Here is a 6,054-nt window from a genome sequence, read left to right on the forward strand (position 1 = left end):
ATACGTCTCCTTTTAGGGTATCTATTTTCCCTCAGACTAGGGTTGATTAAGTATTTCATGTAAAGCGTCTTCCTTGAAGTTCTGGTGTTGTAAAAGGAAACAACATTTCTCGTTTCACACTTGTCTTGCACAATTTTGCATGTGATGAACATGACCATCAAACAAAGTGACCCTGGACCACAAAACCAGTCATGAAGGTCATTTTTTATTATTATTATTGAGGTTTTTACATCATAAACTTTATATTGATGTATGGTTTGTTAGGATAGCAAAATATTTTGCAGAGATAAAACTATTTGAAAATCACCTTTAAAGTTGTTCAAATAAAATCCTTAGCAATGCATATTACCAATCAAAAATTCAGTTTTGATATATTTACGGTAGGTAATTTACCAAACTGTAGGCAGAATGCATGGAGAGGAAAAATAGCAATAGAAGTAATTTCTTAAGATTAAGGGTTTGTGTGTAAAACCTGCCTGTGAACAAACACACCTGCTCTTACCCACACTTACATACATACAAATACGCACACTTAAGCACATAGTTGGATACAAACACTTGCACACACAAAAGCAGGCATATCATAGATGAAATTGTGTCATCTTATACTAAATACATACTTCTGTTGAGCTTTTCAATTCTTTGTTTTGTTCTTCTGTTCGAATCTTTTAATTCTTTAAATTTGTATTTCTGTTGGAATGAGTGTTTCTTTATTTACATTTGTACTTTTGTTGAAGTAGGTTGAAGTGGTCTCTCTTTCCCAGCGCGCGCACACCTCTCTCTCTGGGTCTGCTCTGTTCAGTGAGCGAGTGAAAGGAGCTGCGCTTTCAGTTAAAACACAGATATGTTGCTTCTCTAATTTTACATACAAGTATAGCCGAAATCATAGCACAGCTATTGTCTTTATCTTGTGTGTAACCTATTTGATTTTATCAGAAGACAGCACGATTATAAATCAGTTTTTTGTACAGATTAACATCTTGGAAGGGAGAGCTGTTAGTCTTAATGGGTCCCGTTTCAGTCCCTTTTTCATTGGGACTTTAGCTGCATCAAAATACAGAATGTGGCACAGAGTGGCAAACAAATGTAATAATAAATGATAAATGTACATTTTGCATGTTCAGAAGAAGTGAGCTGCCCTGTCTTGCGAAAATGCAAACAGGTTTGTGTAAGTAAATTGCTCAGTGCAAAGAAAGAGAAGTAATAGGAACCTATTATTTATGTTTTTTTTTTTTTTTTTTTTTTTTTTTTTTTCATGTGTCTAATAGACATGAACAAGTTCTTTGAAAAACATCTATGACCTATGAAACATGTCTACTCTTCATGCTCTGTTAACCATGGTTTCACTAATAATAAACACATATAACATAAAGCATCCATATTTGTCCATGCACATGTTTATTAAAAACTTGAAGGCCCGGTTTCACAAACGGGGCTTAGCTTAAGCCAGGATAAGACCTTAGTTAAATTAAGATATTTAAGCAACTTTTACAAAAATGCCTTCGAAGAAAATGTTTCAGGTGTGCATCTTGACACAAAACAATGACACTGACATATTTTAAGATATGTCAGAGCAAGATATTTTCAGTTGAGGCAGCTCAAACATGCACTTTAGTCTGGGACTAGTTTAAGCCTTGTCTGTGAAACCATTGGGAAAAGTATTCATTTAAGGTACGTTTAGAACAGATAAAAATGTGAGATTAAGTTGCGATTATTCACGAGTTAACTCATGACATGCAATACATTTACATTACATTTAATCATTTAGCAGACTCTTTTATCCAAAGCGACTTATAAATGAGAACAATAGAAGCAATCAGAACAATAAGAGAACAACGACAAGTCTCGGTTAGTCTAGTACAGAACACGTAGCCAGGTTTTTTGTTTGTTTGTTTGTTTGTTTTTTTATGAATATGCTAGACAAGAAAAGAAAAGGTAAGTACTAGTATTAGTTGGTTAAGTGCTGGCGAAAAAGATGAGTCTTTAGATGTTTTTTGAAAATTAGCAAAGACTCAGCTGTTCGAATTGAGATCGGGAGGTCATTCCACCAGCTGGGCACAGTCCAGGAAAAGCTCAGTGAGAGTGAATATAAATCACGATTATACATTTAAGCCCTAAGTCAGTGGACTTTCCTCGTCAATATAGGCTATATTTTTTCACACTTTTCTTATTCTCACTAATTCAAGATTTTATATGAAGGAACCTCTGAAGGGAACTGATTGTCTTCAGAAAAGTTTCGATCACATTTTCATTTTACCTGATAAAGTATAATTTATGAGCTGAGCTGCTTCGTTTACCGGGGAAACCACTATATTTCTGATGTTCCAAGAGCACCTCCTGCTGGCAGAGAATGAATGTGCATTTTCAGTAATCCAGTCTGCAGTTTTTGTTCAGACCAATGTGAAAATTCACCCACATAAATCCATTTTAAATAATATAATAATTTATATTTCCGATATTTTTCTTAAAAAAAAGGTTTAAAGGTTCAATTGTGAGGTTGAGATCATTTTATAATTTATTTTGTTTTTTGTTCAAACTTGTATCTCAACACCAAAATCAATTGCTATTTCATGGTCTACAACATAAGTATACAAAAGTGTCTGCTAAATGAATAATTGTAAATGTACATGAAAGAATCCCATTATAACATGTACATAAAAATGTTTAAACATTTGACACAACAATGTGGCACCATTGTGCAGCAGCAAGCATGACAACAAAAAAGAACCTCAAGGCTGATCTATGTAAATGTGTGCAAATGTATAGAGCCCCATTCCTATATTTGCCTTGGGCCCCCAATTCACTAAATCCACCTCTGATCACCTTATTTCTATGCTGGAGACATCATTGGTTTGTGTATGGGGGACCAGGATCACAATTTCAAAATAATTTCCAGCCAGGTAATTGTATTCTTACTGTCATTAACAATAATTACATAAGTAGATCATGATATTTTGTGTGTGTGTGTTATTATCTCAGCTTGATTATGTAATTAATACTAAATAAAATAAGATAAAATAAATACCATACTTCAAGTATTTTAAAGTTGTTGAAAACCGCTTATTTAATTACATTGGAAATTGAAATGAAAATAATAAGACTTTTGTCAAATGTCAAAATTATAATTAATTATTATAATTAATTATAATTTAGTAATTTAGTAATTTTATATATTCTAAAAATTATATACAAAATTAAATATATACTTTATATAAATTAAATGTTGTAAAAGATTATAGACCGATAAAAAAAGGTTTTAATAAATAATTTATTTAATCATTCAAATAAAACGAATCATTCAGAATGGCTTATTCATTTAGAAACTTAACAAGTGAATGGACCATTGAATCACTGGCTCACGATTTGTTCAAAAACAGACTCATTTAAGGAATGAAACACCGTGTTGCTCTACACTGTTGTATAAAATTATTAGCATATTTATGTGCTGATATTCAGAAAAGTACATTGTGCAATGAATATAAAAACATAAAATCTCATACCTGGGTATTTTTTTCTTTCATTGCTTGAATTATAAGGCCATTCTAACTGCATTCTAATGGGCTTCAGCGCGCAGTGAATGCTTCTGGACTCTCAAGATGTGTTTTTGTTTGTTTTTTGCAAAGTTGGTGACACAATACTATCGTCTCTCATTCCCTCACAGTCACACATACAGCAGAATGACATTATGTCAGGGGAATGTCTTTAAATTCTAACCAAGGAAAAATACCTTCTGTTGTCTTCTTTTTAAAGAACTTCAAAAGTTGCACTTGAACCATTTTGCACGAAAAAAAAGAGGAAACCTTGCTTCAGCTTGTGCACAGCTTGTTAAAGTACCGAGTTCTGATTGGCCAATCAACATTATTTAGTTCGTGAATTATAAGTAGAGAATTTTAACATTTAATTTGCACAAAATAATCTTACATAACATAACATTATTAATCTGAAGGGGATGGTTGATGGGATGCTTTTTGTCATTTTTTTTTCCACCAGGGGGATGGTATCCCCCCGCATCCCCCCTCATTTCAAGCCCTGGAAATAGGGACTAAATCTGAGAATTCATCATCATCATTTTTGGGCACCTGTGTATACATCATCATTTTGTGATGTTGATGTATACACATTTTTTTTCTCCATTTTTGCAAAGGTCTGCACATCTGAAATAGAATCAGAAAGTTCAATCATTAGGCAATAATCTGCAAGCCTCTGTTAATGCCACTAGTTTAGCCGCTTGACTGCAATGACCCCGACAAAAGCACATCATGTTCCATAGTTACAGCATAGCCAACCTTGTTTTGCCTGTCTCAGGGTCTCTAGAGGCTGACCCCTCAACAAAAAGCATCATGTCAGCATTGTCAAAAGGGGTCTCTCTGAGGTCTGGCCATGGCTTACAAACAGCTTCAAGCACAGTTACAGAGCAAAGTTCTTCCTCCTTCCTCTGTGTTGGTAAAAGAGTGGTAAGATTTAACACAGAGCAGAGTTTCACTGTCACATTTGTTTTTTTAAGAAATACAGTGTGGTATCTTAACCAGCGAGCAGTAGACAGATGTAAAGTTTCCTGTTTCAGCAGAATTATTGACACAGCGTGTGTAACCAGCAGTGTGACATCAGCATAACCACTGATTTCTTGGGAAGCCATTATAGTTTTTCTGCAGCTGCTACTGCCTGTAAGAATTTTGGCAACCTGGCAGCCACAGGACCTAATTTTCTAGAAAAATAACCTACTGGATTCATGCTTGACTTGAAGCGTCGCTGCGCACCCATCAAAAAAAGATACCAAAGTAGGTGCGAGAGCATCATTTTTAAGATGCCTTATTACTCAAGTTACTCATTAAAATTATACAAATGTATTTAATAATCAGATGAAATAAATACTTAAATTGTTTCAGGCCTCCATGTGAATATTACACAATGTTTCATTTAATTGACCCTAGAATACAGGATGTAAAAAAAAAATATATATATTTAGGATTTGACACCCGTATTATAGACAGTTCTCAGCATACTCATAATTAGGGGTAATCACAATTATTATACCACATTAAATTATTGAAATTAAGTGGGGTTTTTTTCTTTTCTTTTTTTATTTCTTTTTATTTTTTTTATCCTTTTTCAAAAGAATTATCCCAGACTTTTGCAGTGTCAAGTGAAGGAAGCTCCTCTCATAAGATTGTAAACTGTGAGTCTGATGACACTGAGTGTGAGTGGATGCCCTTCAAGAAAGGAGCAGAATGCTGAAGATGATGCCAGAAGTGTGAGTCTGTCTCATTTATATGTTATTCTATGTGCAGTACAAATTTAAAATGTGCACATGAATATGAAAAATTAAAGTTTAACTGGGCAGGCACACAATTAGCTTATGTTCACACCTGGAATTTACTAATTATTAATTTTAGATCTCAATCTGCAAAAAGATAAATGGTAAGTTGACCCCAAAATGAAAAGTTGTCATCATTTCTCACTCTGTCATTCCAAACCTGCAAGACTTGCATTAATTTTCAAAACAAAAATAAAGATATTTTGAATGAGATAATTTCCTTCCATCGACAGTCTACACAGCTACCACTTTGATACTTCAAGACGTTCATAAAGCGATCATAAAACTAATCCAAATAAATCAAGCGGTTTAGTCCAAATTTTCTGAAGAGACTCTATCACTTTACAATGAACAGAAATACTTTTTTTTTCACATTTAAACATTGATCAGGGAACAGAACATAAACAGAAAATTTGGACTAAACCACATGATACGTATGGATTACTTCTCTTTATGGATTAGATCTCTTTATGGAGTTTATGAAGTATTAAAGTGGTAGTTGCGTGGACGTCATTCAAGGGACAGAAATCTTATATTCTATTAAAATATCTTCAGTTGTGTTTCAAAGATAAAAAAAGGCTGAGTAAATGATGAAATTTTCATTTTTTAACTAACCCTGTAATAAAAGAATATGGCCATATGTGTCACCCGAGATGCGTGCTAATGCCAGGTTATGAACTGAGCCACTGTGTGACTACACAATCAACTTAGCAGAATGGTTCCTGAGAGAGATGTTGTCA

This window comes from Cyprinus carpio, chromosome B20 (genome assembly GCF_018340385.1).
Source record: "Cyprinus carpio isolate SPL01 chromosome B20, ASM1834038v1, whole genome shotgun sequence".
Classification (NCBI taxonomy): domain Eukaryota; kingdom Metazoa; phylum Chordata; class Actinopteri; order Cypriniformes; family Cyprinidae; genus Cyprinus; species Cyprinus carpio.